Here is a 25,340-nt window from a genome sequence, read left to right as displayed (position 1 = left end):
TTATTACTAACTGTGACCTCTCTGACAGGATATCATAAATCCAGTCACATAACTGAGACGATATTCCATAAGCACGCAATTTCACTACAAGCTGCTTGTGTGATAGTGTCATAAATCTTCTGGAAATCTAGAAATATACAATCAATTTGAAATCCCTTGCCAACAGCACACAACACTTCGTGTGAGTAGAGAGCTAGTTCTGTTTCACAAGAACGATGTTTTCCGAATCCGTGTTGACTGTGTGTCAATAGACCATTCTCTTCGCGGTAACTCATAATGTCCGAATACAATATATGTTCCAAAATCCTACTGCATATAGAGTTTAATGATATGGGCCTGTAATTTAGTGGATTACTCCTACTACTTTTCGTGAATATTTGTGTGACCTGTGCGTACGGATCATTCGTCAAGCGAGCGGTTGTATATGACTGTTAAGTACGGAGCTTTTGTGTTAGCATAATATTAAAGGAACCGTTCTGGTATACAGTCTGGACGGGAAGACTTGCTTTTATTAAGAGATTTAAGTTGCTTCACTATTCCGAGCGTATGTACTTCTAAGTTACTCATGTTGGCAACCATTCTTGATCCGAATTCTGGAATATTTACATCGTCTTCTTTGGTGAAGGAATATCGTTATGCTGCGTTTAGTAACTCTGCTTTAGCAGTACTGTCGTCGATAGTATTCCATTGCTGTAGCGCAGAGAAGGCATTGATTGTGTCTTACCGCTAGCATACTTGACATGTGGCCAGAATCTGTGGATTTTCTGCTAGAGTTTGAGACAAAGTTTCGTTGTTATAAGCACCTCGCACAGAAATCCACGCTAAATTTCGAACTTCTGTAAAAGATAACCAACCTGGGAGATTTTGCTTAGTTTGAATTTGTTATCCTTTTCCTTCATTGTTTCTGCAGCAGTGTTCTGAGCCGTTTTGTATGCCAAGGATGATCAGTTCCGTCGTTTGTTAATTTATTTGGTATATGTCTTTCAGTTGCTGTCGATACCATTTCTTTGAATTTAAGCTGCATCTGGTCTACACTTGCATTGTTAATTTGTAAGGAGTAATTTGTAACGAGTGGAGGTTGTCTCTCAGGAAGGCGTCAAGTGAATTTTTATCTGCTTTTTTGAGTAAGCATATTTTTCGTTTATTTTTGGAGGATTTAGGGGTTACAAAATTCAGTATCGCTGCGACAGCCCTATGTTCATTAATCCATGGATCCGTTTTGATGCTCGTTGCTAGCTCAGGATGATTTGTTGCTAAGAGGTGTGTTTTCACAACCGTTTACTATTCGCTTGGACTCATGAACTAACTGCTCGTAATAATTTTCAGGGAATGCGTTTAGCTCAGTTTCAGATGATGTTTCATGCACACCTCCGGATTTAAATATGTATTTTCGCCAACATATCGAGGGTAAATTAAAGCCACCACCAGCTATAATACACATTTTAGTTATTATTTCTTAAAGTACCCTTCGTCGTGACCTCATTCTCTGCTGGTTGACGCTGCTCCGGAAGTGCCCTAGTTTTTCTTAAGACTTTTCTCGAACGTAATTATGGATGATTAATCAATAACTACCCATCATGTGGTGTTACTCAAGAATCATAACAAAAAATGCGACAGAGAGTGAAAATGAAAAATAGAAAAGGAATAATTTAATAAAACAGATTTGCCATCATTACTGAAATATGTGTATAAACGACAACTCAGTTTTTTAAGTAGTCTTCACTAATTTCGGCGATGAGAGTACTTTTTCGTCTAGGTGTTGGACTATTATCCGATTTGCCCACCTGCACTACAGGTTAGGAACGAGAGATCCAGTCTCTCTTTCGAACTGGCTTCGAATCCAAAGCAATTCGCCGCTATGATGGATCTAGCTTTCCTCATTCAGTTAGATCCCCTTTGTCTTGGTATCGAGCTTTCTCTTGCACCACGATTCGTCGTATCCCGCACTCTACACGTATCAGTTGACCTGCCAAATCTCTTTTGGCTGTATTCTTTCTTTCTTTTTCTCTTTTCTTTCTTCTTTTCAAAAAAAAAAAAAAAAGTTGCAGGTATTGTGTTCAGACATCCAAATTTCATCCCATCACGCAATGCGTAGTAGAGTAGAGTTCTCTGTAGCAGCTATCTCTCTTTTTTCTGTCGTGCTTTAATACATTTGACGTTACAGTACAATGATAATTATCAGATTACCTTTTAGTACATCATAAACTTGCTTGGTTCACTTAATGCTAAGCAATTATTCTGAACTGTCCACAATCTTTGCCAGTTGAGTTCTTTGTGCCTTCCGAAGCTTCCAAAGTCAACTGTGCTTTGATTAAGGCCATCCAGCCACCAGCACAGACATGGGCTCTCAAAATGTTCAGCAGCGTTCAGCACGGAAAATTCACCGAACTGCTGCTTTCGCCTCGATGCTTCGTACTTATTATTACGTTCTAAGCAGCGGTGTTCTCCACTGCTACATTTAATGGATGCATAACCACTATCCCAGCTAAAATATGTATTGGACAGTTTACTGCTATCGAAGTCCATTGTCACAAGCTTGGAAGCGATGTCTTACTCTGTGTTCGATACGGCATTGGCAAGTATACTGCAGCGTATAATTCTCTTCGTCATAACTTTTCCATGGTGAGAACAGCTTTGCCAAAAAAAAAAAAAAAAAACGTGGTTCAGATGGCATGGAGATCATCGATGTATCCTTCAACAGTACCATGCACCACTGTATGAGCAAGAAGCATAGCTCCTCAGGTAATAACTTCTCACTAGTTACCCAATAATGAATTATCATATTCGTTTACTGCATTTTGCACATTATCTGGCATATATTCTTAGTCTGAACTTGTACTTAGCTATGCATCGTGTTCTACATTTTTGCTGATTTTCACCTACTCGAACATAATGATTCGAATGATAGTTATTTTTGTGATTTTTTATTTATATAAACCGTTACATTTCCTCTGCACAACAGTGTACGTCTGGTGTAAACTGGCTATGAATAGACGGAATAGTCTATTCAGTGGCACATTAAATTCCGAAATCGAGAAAGTACTTTGCAGTGTGCGTCAAGGGACAGTTTCACATTGTCCGATAATTATTCATTCTTTCTGAGCCATAGACAGTGTGGGAAGTTGTGACAGTTGTGTTTACTCCAATACTACATTCAGGAAAAGAAATGAAGGAATATAAAAAATAAACCTACGTTGTAACGGGTAGCCTCTTGGACTTCTTGATCTTTGGTAGGTGGGTTTGGCGGGATGGTGCTCCATAGCATGTCAATTTTTCAAGATTTCTATGATTTAGTATGATTACTCACACAGGTTTGCAATTTCCTTGACCTTCCTTCTTCACGTATAAAAATTATTTCCTACTAGTCCTGCTTTACGTGAGCCCCACAATCTTGAACTAGAGTAACATTTCAGTACAGCACATCGTATAAGTAATTTTCACTGTAGAGAAAGGCCATAAATTAAAGATAGTCAATTCTCTTCCTATGAATGTTGTTCTCAGCATGTTTTTTACGTAACTGAATCTTTTTGTGGCTCGTTGAGTCTTTGCTCAAATATTTATAGTTTTCAGTTTAATGTGACAAAGAAATTTACATTTCCTGCTGTCACATTCGCCATTTGACCAAGACAACTTTTTTTTACTGTCAGTGATGATCTTCGCTTCAGTATGGTGCTCCATAGGATAAGAAAGGTCATGTGCCAAGAATCTGAAACAACCACAAGTATTATTCGCTGCGTCATTGTACAAGGTACTCAAAATTTAGTTCACCTCATTACACTACGACGTACTACATAAATGTAAAAGAATGAACTGTCTGACGTCATCTGTGTGCTACAGCTTGTTTAATTTTTTATATCACAGTCCCTAATTTTCAAAAGACCCTGCTGTGACTGGTATGTAAAAAATACGTTTAACACACGAAGGAAAGTTGGAACAGATACGTTTCTAATGTAGATAAGTGATTCATTTTTCTACACATCTGAATTTGTCATATGTACACCTGCAAATATTAATCAAATGTTTAGTCGATGTGTTCATACTGCAAGATGTTTTTAGGATTCGCATTTCTGAGACACACTTTTTGTTTAAATGATGTGTTTCAGATACGACTTTCGATCTATGTTATATACTTTATTCCTCTTTTACATTCACACACCCTCTGCACAGCCGCCAAAAGATTACATGAAACGAGAGGTCAGAAACGGCACTCCGAAGCAATTCAGTACTTGACACCATAACTGAAGCCGTCAGTGGAATAAATTTCCTTCCCACAAGATCGTAGTTTGAGGTATTGCATGTTTGGCTTATTCGAGGAGAGGAACATGAACAGAATAACAAAAAACTATTTGCTTAGTAGACAATGGGTTCTAGCAATACATGGAAAGTACTTGTTAGTAGCATGTGCTACGTTCGAAAATACAATAGCTTAAACTGAGGACTAGCCCCTTCTTCTGTCGACCCCTTCAGTAATTTTCTAACGTAAACACTCTTCATACGTAACTGTTGTATTAGTTTTGTCGATGTAAATTATTATTTCTTTGTCTGTAATACTATAATTTCAGTGTAACGCACATCTTCTGCAAGTCACTCTTGGATTCACACCAGTTAAAGCTTTTAAACTTCGGAAAATTCAGCTTGAGTCAGTAAATTACATTGACGCCGAAGGAAATCATGGAGCCGGCCGTCGCGCCCGAGCGGTTCTAGGCGCTTCAGTCCGGAACCGCACGACTGCTACTGTCGCAGATTCGAATCCTGCCTCGGGCATGGATGTGTGATGTCCTTAGGTTGGTTAGGATTAAGTAGTTCTAAGTTCTAGGGGGCTGATGACCTCAGATGTTAAGTCCCATAGTGCTCAGTGCCATTTGAACCATTTGAAATCATGGAATGATGTACGCTAGCTTCTCTGTTTTCGCATTACTTACGTCTGGTAACATCCACACTGCAAATGAAAAATTTGTTTAGGGGTTTCGACAGTCTGTGGCATGCTTCACCCAACTGAATTTGTCATCAAGTTGTAACCCCAAGAATGTAACACTGTCAACATCTTCTATATGCTTGACCTTATAAGAAATACTGCGTGGGACGCCCTTGAAACTTCTGAACTGCGTACGGTGTATCTTTTCGAGGTTTAGTAGCAGAAAGTTGCCTAGGAATCGTTTATTAATGATCAAAAAATTTCGTCTACCACTCTTCTCAAAACTATGTACTTGACTTGCTATTTACTGTAATTTTTGTGTCATCTGCAAACAAAGTATACTATGCTTCTGTTAATGTTACTAATGAAGGTATAGCGCCCACATATGTATTTGTCACGAATATTTTTATATTTGTTACGAACTAATGAACTGAGTGACTTCAACAAAAGAGACTATGTATAATGTAATAACTAGTAAAAAAGAAAATCAAAATGGTGATGGAATATAAGACTGTTAATTCTTTGAAATGTTACTTTGGATAAAACCAATGACAATAGAGACTTGATATAATGTGCTACGAAACAGTATATTTATACCTGTGACTCTACAATTTAGAAGCGTCATTATGATAGCGTCTCTCCCCTTGATCTTCTCTCTCTGGCCGCTCTTCCTCTGACTCTGTCGTTGTTACAAAATCACTCGCCGTCTTCCATGTCTGTACGAGTGTATAATATGTTATTAATTGTGAAATAGATTTTTAATTTAATCTGTTATTTCATGCTTTCCTTTCGTGGTTATTATCGCCCTGTGTCAAATTACGAAGCATTTACAGCAATTCAAACACGCTGCGCAGTCGAACAACGTAGCATCGCAGGACCTGCAAGACAGCCGCCAATACGCGGCAAATTTGAATTTTAATACTTTTCTTTAAAGTCGCGCGACTGCTCTCCCAGCTAGTATAACATTTCTATTTCACAGGAGCCTGCGGAACTAGAGGAGATTTTATTTACCTCGAAACAAGTAGGTATACAATAAACGATCGGGTTTTCAACTGGCCTGGCTACGAATAAACAAAGATGTAATTTCAATTCATGTTATAGGAGAAGGACAGGTACTATGCATTGTTAAACCGTATTTACAACGACAATCATTTACAGTGGCATAGTTAATTTTGTGGTGCGAAAGTAGGTACTTTAGGTAGACGTAGTTATGGGCGCTTATCGTCAAGAGATTAGGTTTTTGTCATTGTTTATAACAGCGTTCACGCCACGCAGTTCTAATTTAACGTGCTAGGCTCAGAACATATACAATATTTAACGAGCTAGTATCCAAACAATACTTGTATTTAATAAAAAAAACCACAAAAACATTTAATCACTAAAAACAAAAAAATGATTTTTCAAATTCGATACATCTCGAAAGGTCGTTGATAGACATAAAAAGAAACTATGGCCCTAAGATGGTACCTTGTGGGACACCATATGAAATTAGCTAGAAACTGAAATTCACGAAGTTAAAAATAACGGAACAACATGCAGGATGTTAAATAACAGAATTCCACTTTTTGAGAGATTTTTAGTGTGGACTAAAACGAGAAAAAAATGACAAGTAAACATGACTTCTAAAATGCGTACCTTAAGAGCTATGAGCACTCGTTGATCTTCGTAACTGCGAAACCCAACTCTTTCACCTTCTCTGCTATTACTAACGACCTACAGAACGCATTAAACAAATGGGGACACAATCCTCTGTCATTATCCATGGATACAGCACGCAGTAAATATTTGTTAGTGTTGTTACTGTTACCGTTTTCGTAGTTCGGAGCGCATCCATTAGTTATAATGAAAGCAGTTGGTGTGCTATGATAAGTTTGTGAACAGACTGATCCGATAAGTCCAATAAGTTGGCCATCTCGCTCCCGAGATCTTAATTCCTTGGAGTGTTGATTGTGGGGACACTTGAGATCTTTGGTATATGCAACCCCTGTTAATGATATTAATGATGTACAAACACTACAGGAACGAGTCATCAATGTCTCCCAGCGCATCCGTGATTAATCTAGAGTTTTTCAGTGTGGCCGGCTGGAGTGGGCAAGTGGTTCTAGGCGCGTCAGTCTGGAACCGCGCGACCGCTACGGTCGCGGGTTCGAATCTTGCGTCGGGAATGGATGTGTGTGATGTCCTTAGGTTAGTTAGGTTTAAGTAGTTCTATGTTCTAGGGGACTGATGACCTCTGCTGTTAAGTCCCATAGTGGTCAGAGCCATTTGAACCATTTTTATTTTTTTCAGAGTGACGTGTTTTCCTTAGGCGTCACACAGAAGCACGCCTGGCTGTGAATGGACATGATACTGAGCAAATCATCCAGCTGTAGATCACAAGTGAAGGTCATATTTAACAGCAAAAGATTACATTAGAAGCTCTGCAGTTTCACAGTAGGAGAATAATGTGTTTACGTAAGGTTGTATACATGGAAGAATCCTGGAGATACTGGAAGGTATCAGATAGATTATATAATGGTAAGACAGAGATTTAGGAACCACGTTTTAAATTGTAAGACATTTACAGGGGTAGATGTGGACTCTGACCCCAGTCTATTGGTTATGAACTGTAGATTAAAACTGAAGAAACTCCAAAAAGGTGGGAATTTAAGGAGATGAGACCTGGATAAACTGACTAAACCAGAGGTTGTACAGAGTTTCAAGGAGAGCATAAGGGAACAATTTACAGGAATGGGGGAAAGAAATACAACAGAAGAAGAATGGGTGGGTCAGAGGGATGACATAGTGAAGGCAGCAGAGGATCAAGTAGGTGAAAAGACGAGGGCTAGTAGAAATCCTTGGGTAACAGAAGAAATATTTAATTGATGAAAGGAGAAAATATCAAAACGCAGTAAATGAAGGAATACAAACGTCTCAAAAATGAGATCTACAGAAAGTGCAAAATGGCTAAGCAGGGATGGCTAGAGGACAAATGTAAGGATGGAGAGGCTTATCTCACTAGGGGTAAGATAGATACAGCCTACAGGAAAATTATAGAGACCTTTGGAGAAAAGAGAACCACTTCTATGAATATCAAGAGCTCAGATGGAAACCCAGTTCTAACCAAAGAAGGGAAAGCAGAAAGGTGGAAGGAGTATATAGAGGGTCTATACAAGGGCGATGTACTTGTGGACAATATTATGGAAATGGAAGAGGATGTAGATGAAGATGAAATGGGAGATACGATACTGCGTGAAGAGTCTGACAGACCACTGAAAGACCTGAGTCGAAACAAGGCCTCGGGAGTAGACAACATTCCATTAGAACTACTGACGGCCCTGGGAGAGCCAGTCCTGACAAAAGTCTACCATCTGGCGAGCAAGATGTATGAGACAGGCGAAATACCCTCATACTTCAAGAAGAATATAATAATTCCAATCCCAAAGATAGCAGGTGCTGAGAGATGTGAAAATTACCGAACTATCAGTTTAATAACTCACAGCTGCAAAATAATAACACGAATTCCTTACAGACGAATAGAAAAACTGGTAGAAGTCGACCTCGGGGAAGATCAGTTTGGATTCCGTAGAAATGTTGGAGCACGTGAGGTAATACTGACCCTACGACTTATCTTAGAAAATAGATTAAGGAAAGGTAAACCTACTTTTCCTGCATTTGTAGACTTAGAGAAAGCTTTTGACAATGTTGACTGGAATACTCTCTTTCAAATTCTAACGATGGCAGGGGTAAAATACAGGGAGCGAAAGGCTATTTACAATTTGTACAGAAACCAGATGGCAGTTATACGAGTCGAGGGGCATGAAAGGGAAGTAGCGGTTGGGAAGGGAGTGAGACAGGGTTGTAGCCTGTCCCCGATGTTATTCAATCAGTATATTGAGCAAGCAGTGATGGAAACAAAAGAAAAATTCGGAGTAGGTATTAAAATCCATGGAGGAGAAATAAAAACTTTGAGGTTAGCCGATGACATTGTAATTCTGTCAGAGACAGCAAAGGACTTGGAAGAGCAGTTGAACGGAATGGACAGTGTCTTGAAAGGAGGGTATAAGGTGAACATCAACAAAAGCAAAACGACGATAATGGAATGTAGTCGACTTCAGTCGGGTGATGCTGAGGGAATTAATTAGGAAATGAGACAATTAAAGTAGTAAAGGAGTTTTGCTATTTGGGGAGCAAAATAACTGATGATGGTCGAAGTAGAGAGGATATAAAATGTAGACTGGCAATGGCAAGGAAAGCGTTTCTGAAGAAGAGAAATTTGTTAACATTGAGTATAGATTTAAGTGTGAGGAAGTCGTTTCTGAAAGTATTTGTATGGAGTGTAGCCATGTATGGTAGTGGAACATGGACGATAAATAGTTTAGACAAGAAGAGAATAGAAGCTTTCGAAATGTGGTGCTACAGAAGAACGCTGAAGATTAGATGAGTAGATCACATAACTAATGAGGAGGTATTGAGTAAAATTGTGGAGAAGAGGAATTTGTGGCACAACTTGACAAGAAGAAGGGACCGGTTGGTAGGACATGTTCTGTGGCATCAAGGGATCACAAATTTAGCATTGGAGGGCAACGTGGAGGGTAAAAATCGTAGAGGGAGACCAAGAGATGAATACACTAAGCAGATTCAGAAGGATGTAGGCTGCAGTAGGTACTGGGAGATGAAGAAGCTTGCACAGGATAGAGTAGCATGGAGAGCTGCATCAAACCAGTCTCAGGACTGACGACAACAACGACAACAACAACAACTGTATTGTATAGGTTGTTCGGAATACACTCCTGGAAATTGAAATAAGAACACCGTGAATTCATTGTCCCAGGAAGGGGAAACTTTATTGACACATTCCTGGGGTCAGATACATAACATGATCACACTGACAGAACCACAGGCACATAGACACAGGCAACAGAGCATGCACAATGTCGGCACTAGTACAGTGTATATCCACCTTTCGCAGCAATGCAGGCTGCTATTCTCCCATGGAGACGATCGAAGAGATGCTGGATGTAGTCCTGTGGAACGGCTTGCCATGCCATTTCCACCTGGCGCCTCAGTTGGACCAGCGTTCGTGCTGGACGTGCAGACCGTGTGAGACGACGCTTCATCCAGTCCCAAACATGCTCAATTGGGGACAGATCCGGAGATCTTGCTGGCCAGGGTAGTTGACTTACACCTTCTAGAGCACGTTGGGTGGCACGGGATACATGCGGACGTGCAGTGTCCTGTTGGAACAGCAAGTTCCCTTGCCGGTCTAGGAATGGTAGAACGATGGGTTCGATGACGGTTTGGATGTACTGTGCACTATTCAGTGTCCCCTCGACGATCACCAGTGGTGTACGGCCAGTGTAGGAGATCGCTCCCCACACCATGATGCCGGGTGTTGGCCCTGTGTGCCTCGGTCGTATGCAGTCCTGATTGTGGCGCTCACCTGCACGGCGCCAAACACGCATACGACCGTCATTGGCACCAAGGCAGAAGCGACTCTCATCGCTGAAGACGACACGTCTCCATTCGTCCCTCCATTCACGCCTGTCGCGACACCACTGGAGGCGGGCTGCACGATGTTGGGGTGTGAGCGGAAGACGGCCTAACGGTGTGCGGGACCGTAGCCCAGCTTCATGGAGACGGTTGCGAATGGTCCTCGCCGATACCCCAGAAGCAACAGTGTCCCTAATTTGCTGGGAAGTGGCGGTGCGGTCCCCTACGGCACTGCGTAGGATCCTACGGTCTTGGCGTGCATCCGTGCGTCGCTGCGGTCCGGTCCCAGGTCGACGGGCACGTGCACCTTCCGCCGACCACTGGCGACAACATCGATGTACTGTGGAGACCTCACGCCCCACGTGTTGAGCAATTCGGCGGTACGTCCACCCGGCCTCCCGCATGCCCACTATACGCCCTCGCTCAAAGTCCGTCAACTGCACATACGGTTCACGTCCACGCTGTCGCGGCATGCTACCAGTGTTAAAGACTGCGATGGAGCTCCGTATGCCACGGCAAACTGGCTGACACTGACGGCGGCGGTGCACAAATGCTGCGCAGCTAGCGCCATTCGACGGCCAACAACGCGGTTCCTGGTGTGTCCGCTGTGCCGTGCGTGTGATCATTGCTTGTACAGCCCTCTCGCAGTGTCCGGAGCAAGTATGGTGGGTCTGACACACCGGTGTCAATGTGTTCTTTTTTCCATTTCCAGGAGTGTAGTAAAGAGCTTGCAGTAGAAGAGATGTGTTTCACAGTAGCGCAGATAAACATGTGCTCACAGTTCTTCAGGTATACATTTTAGAGGTCATGTAAACTGGATTTTTTATTGCATTCGTCATCATCATCATCATCATCGTCATCGTCATCATTATCGTCATCATCGTCGTCGTCGTCGTCATCACTCCTAGGGATTAACTAATTGCCTATTCCGTCTTCAAAGATTATATTTTCTTATTGTTTTGATCCATACCACCGCGTCTCATAATATGGAACACTTTTTTTTAACACCCTGTATACAAATTTTGTTACAATTTAGAACATCTAGTATTGCTAATTTATGCTGTATACGGCGTACACGACATTGTGATGAAATAGTTTCCACATGCTGTTCATATTCGTGGCGGTGAATACACAAGTTTCAAAGAACGCTGCAAATTGAATGGGTATTCTTTAAGTCTAAATATTTCTATTACTCTGTCTTAGGGCCGACGTTTATGACCCACGTAGTACCACAACGCATTTTGAGCCTCAATTTACACAGCGTTTTTCGTACCACTATTAACCCATAAGTACATGCAGGTAATCTGTGAGACCATGGATTTAGCTAACGACAAACAGTTGTAGGGTATCACGGACCAACCGCGTTCACTGGTGTCAGGTTGTTGTTTCTACTTAGGTTATTCCCATGTATCCATATGCATTATTGGGTTTGTTTATTGTTAGAAAGACGTTCTCTTGCTTGATACCTTATTTTAGTGTCTTGTAAGTATTCTAACAAACAGAAGAAGAGAGATTTAGATACCACTATTTTGACACAAATAAGAAAGAACAACTGGGAAGAAGAGAATTCTTGAGGAAGGTTTCTTTTGCGTTTCTGTAAGACCATCTTCTGCAAAGGGCAACGTCATAAACTACCAATGGGGTGTTTTGTGATGTGAAAAGCTCTAAAGTGGAATACGAGCTCACAAGGACCGTGTGTGGAGTACAAAAGCAAGAACAGAAAACGACAAGAATTACTTTTGCCTTGAACATTCTGTTACTGTGAGCCAAGACCTTTTCAGCAAAATATCCCACTGACTACGAGTATTATTGCAGTAGCAACTCATTTTTATACATCTCCATTTTGAGCACATGCTTTTTACCAATATATGTATTTTTTAAATTAAGTAGACATATTAAAATGATTAGTAATGACACTCCATCATTTGCTAACACTTCCCTCAAAATATACAGGATGTTTCAAAAAGGACTTAACAACTTTGAAAATTCTTATAAATTTATTCATAGTACGTATAGAGGTGATTGTAGTGTCAATTTGTAGGGAAATATATTAAGTTTTGTCTCGTATAGTTTTCTTGTGTCGAATAGTACCGTAAGGAGCGCTAGCGGCAGTTGCGTTAAAGATGGCTGCCTTCATGGGCCCGAGCGTACTAGCTGTGTGTTTTAGTATGAGGAAACGAGGTCGGCGACAACAGGTCTGCCTAATTTCCGTACCAGGTACGCTAAAGATCCTCGTAGTGGGCCTTCAATTTATGAGTGGCATACATCTTTTGTAGGAACAGGGTGCTCGGTAAGACACGGGAAATCATCAGGTCGTCCAAGCACATCTGACGACGTCGTTGAGCGAGTAAGACAACGTTTTGTCAACAGCCCTACGAAATCGACCCAGCGTGCACCTTGCAAACTTCATGCAAGATGGTACACCATCCCACTACGTGGCTGACCTTCGATATTTTCTCAGTAATCGCTTTCCAGGTCAACGCATTGGCCAATTGTGTGGCCCACACGTTCCCCAGACCTCAAACCACTCGATTTTTTTTTATGGGGATTCATCGAGGATGTTGTGTTTGTATTTCCTGTGATGGCTTCTCTACCTGACCTCAGAGCAAGAATTTACACCGCCACTGAGCAAGTTACACCTGCAATGCTACAGCGAGTTTGGGAAGAAATTAACTTCGAGTAGGATGTGTGCAGGATAACGAACGGAAAGCGCATACAACATCATTCTTTAGTTTAAGGTAAAAAAAAACTTGATGTGTTTCTCTACAAAATAACACTAAACCCAGCTCTGCATCTTCTTTCAATAAATTTATATGAATCTTTAAAGTCCATGACCATGCAACTAGAGATAGACTCAACTTATATTTACCAAGAAAAAATAAACATAAAACTCAAAACAGGATTTTCTACCAAGGAATAAAACTGTCCAATAAGTTACCAAAAGTGATTAATGAAATTGCCAAAATACACTTATTTAAAAAGACAACTAAAAAGTACCTGTTATGCAATGCATTTTATTCATTGAAGGATTACTTAGCTGAAACAGAGTAGGGGTTTGATAAAAAATGTTATACAAATAAATATTAATAATAATGATTATAAAATATCCAACATCCCACATTATACCTTCACTTTACGTTTTTTCCTTCTTTTTTACCTTTCTAGAAATACTTGCCTCCAAGCTATGCATAGCACAACACTAACACGCCTTCCTCTTTCTGAGCTCAACATCTCACTAATTATGAAGGGATGCTGACTCAGTTATTCAGGATAGCAAATGAGAAGTTGCGGTACAGAAAGTGGCCCAGAGATCACCAGTGTGTGTGTGTGTGTGTGTGTTTGTGTGTGTATATATAGGGAGTGAAGTGTTATGAAACAATGTGTGTATAGCGTGTGCAGTGAGTGATAGTGAGATATGAGTGAACGATGTGGCATTACATTATTTAATAAATTATTTGTAAAAAAAAAAAATATTGTATACCAGGAGTAAATCTAATGATTGTCACTAACTAGAAGTCTGTAAATATATAAATAGCTTATTTTAAATTAATCTAAATTTGTAAATACTTTGACATGTCCTATGTCCTTGTAAAAAGAGATCAACGGATGAATAAAGCTGCTACTGCTGCTACTAGCCGGCCGGAGTGGCCGCCCGGTTCTAGGCGCTACAGTCTAGAGCCGAGCGACCGCTACGGTCGCAGGCTCGATTCCTGCCTCGGGCATGGATGTGTGTGATGCCCTTAGGTTAGTTAGGTTTAATTAGTTCTAAGTTCTAGGCGACTGATGACCTCAGAAGTTAAGTCGCATAGTGCTCAGAGCCATTTGAACCATTTGAGCTGATGCAGATTAAAAGCGGTGGAAACTGCAAGGGTCTATGCGACTATCTGCGTCTACTGACGACGATATTCCACTCGCGTGCACCGCTAGATTAAGTTGTTAAGGCAAACAAAGTTCCAGTTTTAACAATAGAGGGCAGAGTGAGTGCTGCACGCTACCGCTCAGACAATGTTCTAGGGCAGATTATTTGTCATCCATCGTCTCGTTCCCCAACGGACTGATTTTTGCTCCAGTCCGACTCAGACCCAGTTGCGAAGCTGCACTTCGCACAGTCACCAGATGAGTGCCTGAAGATGTGCCCTGTCGTACATATCTAAAAATCCGTGTTTCTATTGACACTTGGAACCTGTAGAAATTTAGCAGCGCAAGTGGCAGGAAAGCAGAAGCGGGCCGACGGCAGTGTGTGTGTGTGTGCGTGTGTGTGTGTGTATGTGTGTGTGCGTGGGGCCGTCCCTCGGGAGGTGCGAGGCAGAGACACAACGCTGCGATGCGGCGTGTCGCGACTCACCGCCCTCAGTCGCAGCCGGTTTTTAATTTGCTTCCCGCTTTAGCCTCCCGCCCGGGGATGGGAGATGTGGCGAGCGTAATTTGCGACGTGGGAGGCAGCCGCTGCCGCACCACGCCTAAGATGGGATTCATCTGCCCGGACTGCTTCTGCCCACGGTGGAGCTTTAGCCGACACCGCGAACGTCAAACCGTCTCCAGCGTGGGAGGCGGCCGCACACTGCCCGTGTGCCCAACTTGGTGATCACGTTGCTAACGGCACTGCACAGCTTTATTTTGTGAACACGAATGGCATTTCATAAGGGTAAATTTGTAAGGGCTGCCTGTTTTCAGTAATTCTCTTATTTCTGTAATAGAGGTAACATCTACAGGGGTCGCAATAAAAATATCGAATGCATGCTTGAACGTAAATGCAGATGCTTGCCAAGCCTGCAGATTGCCCTGTTGTATTTGACCACGTACGACACCTCTGCGCGTCCTCAGTACGTTGCAAAGTGTCAGATGTGGTCAGAGCGAGTACGTTATGTTGGAGATAAGTGAATTCGAACGTGGGCGAATCGAATTGTTGGTGACGTATGATGACTGTTTTCGTAACCAAGGGTGCCGAAGTGTTTGGTGTTCCAAGAAGCACCGTATCGATTTGTACCGCATACAGGGAGAGCAGGAAAATATAATCCGCTACGCCACGACGCGGACGAAAGTGTATGTTGAGCGATGGAGACGGACGGTCACTGAAGAATTTACGTAGTGTGCAGTTTGCTGAACTGGTAGTACACGAAGGAATTACAAAGCAGATAAATTTAGGAATCAGTATTCCTTCATTTATTAATCCAGTTTCAGCCACCATCAGACTCTGTATAGATATAGATGTCTGGAGGGCCTCAAGGCTTGCATATAGTAAACAAAAGTTATGTGAAATAGTTGCAGATAAGACCTATGTAGCAAAATGGAACCATACTGTACACGAAGACTAGAAACATCTAAGTTTTACAGAAGATACCTACTCTGGTTCAGATAAAAACCAGAGGATTACATAGTAACGTAGTTAACTTGCAAAGAATGCGAGCAGACTGACAGTTCGTACTGTGGATACACAGAGGCACTAGGTGGTGCTACGGTACATTCATGCTGACAACCAGCTCCACTCATGAAGAACAAGAGCAACACTATTAACTATTTATAACTGAAAAATAAGCCGTCAGCTACCTTGGATAATCCGTATACATAAACTGAAACTAATTCGATGGCCGTAAAGTTAAAATATACATAGTTGGCCATGGTTATAACACGGCATGTGCAGAATGAACAACCGCAGAAAGGTCAATTGTCAAATTATGATAACAATACTCATTATAAAGGTAGACAAAGGATAAATATAATATATGGCATACTACGAGAAATATAGGTACATGATATGCAACATTCGTAAAAGCTAACAGTACCATTTAAAAACAAATAGATAGCAGTGTTAAAACCATAATAAAATTTATTAAAACGTAATAAATTAACATGAAACTTAGAGATTACCATATAACTTTAAAATATACATGAGTCCATTGGTCGCCTACTTTGAATTTTATTGTGCCAAATTACTAATTTTTCTCTAGAAATGCCCCAGGGTGAGGGGTAGAGGAGGAGGGCAAAGGGGGTGGAATGAAGAGGGGTGGACAGATAGGGGAAGGGTTGTACGATTGGGGAGGGGGAGGTGGGGGAGTATGAGGTGAAGGAGGAATGGGATAGGTCATGTGTAGGTAACAAAAGGTCATGGTTACCTCAGCAACAAGTGCGAGTAGATTGCCCGTAAAACTTAACAGCACAAGTGATGGTAATTTTACACGTAGGAAATCCTAGACAATATCTAAAACAGATCTAGGTTTTTTAGCGTGTTCAATCAAAACAACTTGTAGGTAACACAACGGATAAATATTACAACTGACAATATGATCATACGAGTCCATTGGTAACATACTGTAATTTTATTTTTGTATTTACTTTTAAAGGTTGAGCCAGAGGGGAGATGAGTGGAACCAGGGGAGGGGGGAGGGGGGGGAGGGAGGGGGCGACTGTTGAAATTGTGGTTAAGCAGCAATAAAAGTAATAGACACTGGCGCGAGAAGGGAACTCACCTTTGTTGGGCCATTGAAGAGGGTTGTGACGAAAAATGAGGGGACGACAGCTGCAGGAGTCTGTAGAACTGAGTGTCGCATTCGCGATCCCTGTCAGCATCAAAACAGCACGAAGGTAGCTCCGTAAGGGTGGAATTACAGGGCCAGCTGGCACATTCCGAAAGCACTCATCAGTGATGCAAATGCGATAAACATGAAACATGGCGCCGTAGCCATAAAACCTAGACTACGGAGCTATGAAAGGAAGTAATTTGGTTGGATGAGCTTCCTTTCACACTTTTTTGAACTTCTGGCCGAGTTTACGTCCCAAGAACGAAACTTGGCGGGGGCTCGGTTACTATTTGGACAGCCGTATCGTGGTATTTCATGAGCCCCATGGTTTCTTGGCAATGTGGCACTATTGGCAAGGATCATGACACTATTTCGGCAGAACAGGTTCATCCCATGGGAAAATGTTTATTTTCCAATGGTGATGCTGTGTTCTGTTCACACAGATTGGATCGTCCAGGACTAGGAAGAATTTCCCATCTCCTTTGGCCACCACGGTCACCAGATCTGAATATTATTGAGCTTTTGTGGTCTACTTTGAATAGAAGGGTACGTGATCGCTATACATCCCCAATGTGTTACCTAAAATTGTCATTGTTTTGCAGGAAGAGTGGTATATGATTTCCTTTAAACCATACAGGACCTGTATTCATTCCATTCTGAAACGACTGGAAGCTGTTTTGAAAGTCATCGGTTTTCCTGTACCGTACTAGACATGGTAATGTGGTTTTGGTGTTTCCATTCTTTCTCTAATCTCTGTACGTAGGACTCAGATATGATTATTTTTCTACTTTTATGTAACTGGACGACAATCACTAATTTACTTTTCGCAATTACCGGTTCTAACAGTGACCTTCGACTAGAAAAGGAAATAACGCCGAGACCGAACGACCATGCACATAGCTGGATATTACACAAGTGCTGACTGAAGGTATAGATACAAAGTCAACTTAGAAGTGCAACATACAGATAACAAAGGGAAAAAAATCTTCCCCTACTGGAAGCACTTGAGGTAAATGAGCACTTGGCACCAAACCCCTATTTGGTTCTGAATGATCAATTACAACTGAGCCCATACCACTCAAGCTTGAAAGAATCCAGTTCAGCAGCAACATACTTTCTGACGTCAATCCAGATGATCACAATCACCTCCAAAGTTTTTACTGCAGTCATTAAAACTTATTTTGTTTACTTTATAATCATTATAATTACAATCATACAGTTTATATATACTGATATTGCGTGTTTGGCTTTTTTAATGTGTTTGATATCACCCATCTTGTGATCTGTAATTTATAACTGTAATTTAACTCGTTTGGTGAATGACATTTCTCACCTAATGCAACGGCAAGAGAATCTGCGCGTGTTGATAGTACCTTTGTTTCTAATGTCTGGTTTCCTATACACTAGAAACGACGCTAGTCAGTTGTGTCCTGCGATGGCTCGTCGAAAACCTGTTCGAAATAACAGATATTAGAAGAGCAAAACCACAGTCTATAAGTTTTTCAATTGTAAATATGAAATTTTTGTACCAAGAAATGACGAAAGAATCTATAAATATGAAGAAATAAAAACTAAGCTAAGCGTCATAACTCATATACTCTTGCTTTTCCATACTACTTAAGGCAACACACAGTGGAAGTTTGGTTTGAATATCACAGTGGTTTACTAGATTATTGAAGGTAAAAACCCATTGCCTTCCTCTGACCTTTGGACTGCCTGACACATCAGATACAGGAGGACCTGCAGCTCAATGCTGACTCCGAGCCACTGTGCAACTCAGCGTTTTTCACACTAGCAAACAATACCAGAGGTGTAAGAAGTGACAAGTGACTGCTAATAATTCCGAGGCATACCAGTGCTTGCACCCGAGACCTTTGGATTCATAGTGGGGCATTTTACCACCGAGTCACACACGCACAGAAAATATTTTTTTTGTACAATTGAAGAATACAAATCGTCCAGAGAGATGAGAAAGGATCTGGAGTGGGCTGGATTAGAAAAGAAATCACCCGAATATGATAATTAATCCGGAAAAATGCAACGGATATCTTTACTTTTCTCAGGTCGTCCAACCAAAGAAACAGAATAGCATACCCAATTTTACTAATAAAATGTTTTATCTGGTTCCTACATATGTACGATAAGGATAAGGAACGGATTCTAGCATACACTGCGCAACATAATTAAAACATCACTTTTTCGAAATCCTGCTATTGTCTCCCAATGTGACGCATAAGTTTGAAATTTGGCTCAAAGGTGCCTACATCTTTCTTCTGTAATGATGCAAAAGCGTGAGTGTACGATTATGAAATTGCTATCCTAATTCATTTGTCCTTTCCTTATCCCAGCAGTCCTCTAACACTATTAGGTTTGGCGCATCGACTGATTTAATTTAACTTTCGTGTGAAGTATTTGTGTGGAGTGTAGCCATGTATTGAAGTGAATCGTGGATGATAAATAGCTTAGACAAGAAGAGGATAGCTTTTGAAATGTGCTGCTACAGAAGAGTGCTGAAGATTATATGGATAAACTAATGAGGAGGTACTGAATAGAATTGGGCAGAAGAGAAATTTGTGGCACAACCTGATTAGAAGAAGGGATCGATTGGTAGGGAACGTTCTGAGACGTCAAGGGATCACTAATTTAGTAATGGAGGAAAGCGTAGGGAGTAAAACTTGTAGAGGGCGACGAAGAGACGAATACATTAAGCCGAGTCAGAAGGATGTAGGTTGCAGTAATTACTCGGAGATGAGGAGGCTTGCATAGCACAGAGTAGCATGGAGAGCTGCATCAAACGAGACTTCGGACTATAGACCACAACAATAACAACATGATGTCGGGACCATCATGTCGACGTAATAGTCGTAAATCGATCAGTGCACTTTGAGTATATTTGGTCCGAACCTAACTTGTTCGATGAATAAATCATTCGGACTGAATAACAATTTCTACACTGTGCAGCAGTATTAAAGGTTCACTTTTGTGAAACCTCGTAATTGCCTCACATTGCAACGTATAAGTTTGAATTGTGACTCAAAGGTGTCTACATCTTTCTTCTGTAGTGGCGGGCTTCGACGTCACCTTCGGGCTCAGCACCGCTTGAAAAAGCAAAGTGTCAACGCATGCGGAAAAAGGCCACAGCTCATAAGTTCCTGCGAGCTGTGAATTAATAATTCTGTCCAACGTCACTGTGGACGTGTCACGCGATGAGATGGTCATCACAGACCCTCTTACCCACGTTCCACCCCTTCTTTTGACGTCACAGCGTTGAAATCACGTAGTTCTTTGTGGACGTCCAGGGAAAATTTTTCAGACACACTGCCGCTCGTCACAAAAAGGACTAATGTGGTGGAATAAAGGCTGTCAATGAAGCCACCTGGGACGTTGATTCCCACAAATTTCGCGGCTGAAAATGACCGTAGTGCGATAAACAACGGTAAGGTGTTCTTGACGACCTTTGATACCGCTAACACCTTCGGATCTTTCAATCCTTCTCTAAGGACATTGTGGGGCTGCATTTCCGCTGAAAATGATCGCACCCTTTTGGAGTGCAGCGCGGTCGCAAGTTTTGCTCTCGTGTACAGGTTGGAGCCTCTAGGGACCGTTCAAAACTGTTCGACGACATTTAAACGTCATCCGAAGCAGCAAAGGGTACCTATGCTCTGCCCTCCTGGGGCGTGATCATGCAATAGTGCAACATTAATATGCGCATGAATGCAACGGCAATGGGTTCTTCTAAAAAGGAGCCCCCCCCACGCCCAAGTTCGGCAACGCCCTCGGTGCTACCCATCCAACTTTGTTGAGCAACTTAAAAATGTACGTCAGAAACTTTAAGGCCAACACAGCCTGGCGGCTGCTCTGCCATCTGAAGGTTGCAAAATCCTACTCAAAAGATGTGGAAAGGGTTGCCTAACCCTCTGCCGCTAGAGCAGCCGACAGGTTGATTTGATGTCGAAATTTCTGAAGGTACATTTCCTTGCTTAACAAAGGAGCATAGGTGGCACTGAGGAAGTTGCCGAACTGGGGGTTTTTAGAGCGACACTTTGCCGTTTTATTCATGCATGCTTTACTGTTGCAGTTCCGTGTGATCACGCCACAGGGGGGCGGAAAACAGTTGAGAAACCATAAGTATCCAAGCTACTTCGGATTACGTTCAAATTGCGTCCAACCGTTTTGAGCAGTCCCTAGCTGACCCAACCTGTACATGAGAGCAAAAACTATGGCCGCGCTGCACACTAAAGGGACGCGATCTCATTCTTGGGATGCAGCCCCGCAATGTCCTTAGAGAAGGGTGGGAACGTCCGAGGGCGTCATCAGTGTCAAAAGTTCTCAAGAAAGTCTTCCTGTTGGTCATCACACTGCTAACTGTCGCTTTCTATTGTGAAATGTGTGGGAATCAAAACCCTAGGGAAAAGGGTGGTTTCATCGGCATACTTTATACCACCGCTTGAGACTTTTTCCTTTCGTTTCTGAATGGCGGTGTGTCTGAAATATTTTCTTCGGACGTCCACAAAAAAACTAAGTGATTTCAACGCTGGCTCTCACCTCCATCGCGGAGACGTCAAAAGAAGGGATTAAACGTGGGTAAGAGGGTCTGTGACGACCATCCCATCGCGTGACACATCCACAGTGGCGTTGGGCATAATTGTGGTGAAATATGGTGCCAATGTGACGCCATTAAACCACTCTACAGCTCAAATGAGTTTCCGAGCTGTGGCCTTTTTTTCGCATGTTTCGACACCTTACAGCTGGAAGCGTTGCCGACCCCGAGGGTGACGTCGCAGCGTGCTACGATTTTGCGCCGTTACAGAAGAAGGATTTGAGCCCAAATTTCAAATCTACGCGTCTCATAGGGAGACAATTACGCGATTTCAAAAAAAATATCCTTTAATGCTGTTGCACAGTGCAGAAATTGTTATTCATTCCGAATGATTTATTAATCAAAAAAGTTAAGTGCGGACCAGATATACTCAATGAAAGTGCACTGATCGATGTACAAGTATTGCATCGACATGGTCATCCCTGCTTCATAGGAAAGTTTAATTAAATCTACAGATGCACCAAACAGAGTAGTGATAGAATACAGCTGGGATAAAATAGGATGAAATACGATAGTAGTCTCAGAATCATTCGCTCATTCATACCTCAACAAGCAGTAATGAACATTGTTTTTCACCACCGATAACTCCTACGAAGCCTCCTACAACATACAGGCAGATATATCTTAACCACGAGCAGGTCACAAACCATGAAAATCCATTAAATTCCACACGTAAACGTTAAGAAAAATACCCCCTCAATGTAAGTTTTCATCGTATTCCTCTAATTTAGATCTATGGAATAAACGAAAGAGAAATGATTTCATTATGTTCTAAGCAACACTTCGTTGAAACATGGCAAAAACCACGCAAAGAAGCCTCCGTCTCTTTCACGATACATTTCAACTTAAACTTACAGTAGTATCGTGCACATACAGATTATGAGCGCTGAAGCTGTTTGCGTTTGCTGAAAAGCTAATGAAAAAATGAACTCAATCCGAGAAAGCCCCCAAACCATTAAAGTCTGTTAAATTCAATAAGTAAAAAATAATGAAACCTGGTTCGGCTACGCAAGTTTTAATTCTACTCTGCAGATTGAGGTCTATCGGATTATAAATAACAAATTGCGATACACTGTACTCTGAGCAACACTTGATTAGGCATGCCGTTACTCACGCCAAGAAAGCCGGTCTATTTCCTTTAGAAAAATCAGTTTAGCTTTGGAAACTTCTATGTACATCACTCACACGTTACAGTTCCAAATATTTACTGAAAGTTAATGTGAAATGGATTTGAGTTCTATCACCGTCTATGTGGCATTGTACCTGAACAAAACCATTGACTGTCAAGTCCTGAAATCTCATGAAATATAAAAAATTCAAGCTGGCGACCCTCGCAGTTGCTTTTAGTGAATTTATCTTGCCTATTGCGAATGATACCACTCCACTAACTATATGGGAAAATAGCTTTTCTTGGTCCTGCACCACATGTGGAACCTAAATCACACACACACACACACACACACACACACACACACACACACACACACACACATATGTACAAATGCGCGAAGTATTCATTACCAAAAAATCTAGAACAATGTTAAATCCACATGCGAAATTACTCCTTCGACAAAATAACATGATTTCGTCTTAGTAACTAAGAAAACTGTAATACAATGGCTAAATATTATACACTAAATAACTCAAATACTTCAAGCCACGGCATGTCCTAAGGAGCACCCTTTCTTACTCAGTTATTCCAGTAAAATATGTCTACCACAGACTGAGGATTAACCGCTTTGGTTCACACCGTGACGGGAGGTATCTACCAGAGATTCTTTCGGCAGCCACTTGACAATCTAACTCCGTCTACCGACTATATACCTGCCCTAATGGTGAAGCTAAACCTCTCTGAATTTCTGCCTAAGCTACCACTGTTGCCGAGACTGCACTAGCTGACAAACGGATACTGGCTACTCTCGCGAAACTTCACATTCACTCAGATTAGTAACACACATCGGGTTAAATGATAGAACAAGTGTATGAGAAGGACGCAGGTGCACATTTACCAATCAAAATAATGACAGGTAAAATCAAGTGAACTTGAGGCTTAATTCTGTGCACACTGGGAAGTAACTCGTCGGTCACAGAGTTGCCAAACATACATTGCCTTGTTGCCAAATCTCAGTTACAATGCCAGCAGGAAGAAGACGAACCGATGTGATCCTACAGCGGGCTGGGAAGTGACCATAGCTGGTGTCTCCAAGTCGTGGCTGCTACGGCCTGGAATACGTAATGCGTCTGATTCACATTTCTGTAGCTAGGTTTAGGGACTGGAGCGTAGTTACTAATAATACTCAGAACTGACTGCAAACTAAGCATCATAAAACAGTAACTCTCATAGTTGTTTTTATATTTCTTTCATAAGTGTACTCAAAACTAAGAACCTCATTCACAGACATTTTCGTGCCTCATCGATAGACGAATGTGTGTGTGTGTGTGTGTGTGTGTGTGTGTGTGTGTGTGTGTGTGTGTGTATGACAGAGAGAGGGAGAGATAAAAATAAAAAAGAATGAGAGAGAGAGAGAGAGAGAGAGAGAGAGTAAAAAATTGTAAAGAAATTGAATCATGTTATGTAAAGAAATCTTTCATTAAAATGACATGTTCAACATCATTACGAAATATCGTATTCATGATCTATGAAACACGAATTAATCTAATGTAATCTAATCTAGTCATATCATATTGATGACTAGCCATGAAGAGTCATGAATTAACAAAATTTTTGCCAATACCAGTAACCAAATCTAGACATGAAAATAAAAGTCGACAATTTTTGTAATAAACCGGGACTTCTATCAAGACCCTTTCATCCCTGTTAACTAACCACTAAAGATGTCTGATATACCTCTATTCTGAAGTAACACAGTGTGCATGCATTTAAAGATGAAGTGCATGATGTGAAGTTCTGTGACGGAGATGGAACCCAACACGTAATCGGATTGTTAACTAAGTAAAATCAAATGTTACGTATCGGTTTTTCTTACCAGCTGCTAGGTGTTTGAATCTAAAAGAAGGATACGAACTTTTGTTCCTAAGCGACAATCGAACTGCACACCTACCGTTTATCCACGAATATAGCTTAAGTATCAGTTGTTTACTCACCAATAGTAAGATGTGTGCGTGTTTACCAGAAATAGCGGCACGTATTGTGATTGTTGGCAGCACATGAACAGAAATTAAAAATGCACGTTAATTTTCACTAACAGGCCGGTGTGCACGTGATAGGGCTTGAAATGAAATTATAAATATTTTTGTACTCTGTCAGGATTCGACCCACATACTTGTCTTTGGAGGAGACCTAGAGAAGATTGCAGTCTTGAGAATTGGAACGAAATGATTGAACTGTACTGTTGCGAGAGATTCAGAGCCTCGATAGAGGAGATACGAATTCGAATCACAGTCCAGCACCAAATTTTTCAACGTCTCTAGTTCATTCAAGTACAAGTAAAGTAAGAGCCCTGTTCCTTTAAATGGCTATCGGTCCATCAAATAAAATAAAATTTTCTAATGCATGTAAGTTTACTGGCGACTGTATTTCTGTTTACCATGACTTCTGCTATGTCATTTCCCAACGTAAACCGGCTCTGCCCAGTTGGTAATGAAGGAACGTGATGTTTAATGCGGATTCTGGATTATAACGTCTATCTATTGATGTTACCAGGAGTAAAGTAAATCTGTTTGTGCCTCTTAAAAGTAAATGCCTGAGCCCACGCATTGCACCTGTGATAGTTCCTTCCGCCAGACCATTGTGGCCATATTTCCCAGCCCCAGGAGTGTGCTGTAACAGATGATGTGCTTAGCTTACAAAATTAGTCACGGTGGGAAAAACGCG

Source organism: Schistocerca americana, chromosome 7, assembly GCF_021461395.2.
Source record: "Schistocerca americana isolate TAMUIC-IGC-003095 chromosome 7, iqSchAmer2.1, whole genome shotgun sequence".
NCBI lineage: Eukaryota > Metazoa > Arthropoda > Insecta > Orthoptera > Acrididae > Schistocerca > Schistocerca americana.
The sequence above is the reverse complement of the archived record's forward strand: the minus strand, read 5'-3'. Positions refer to the sequence as shown.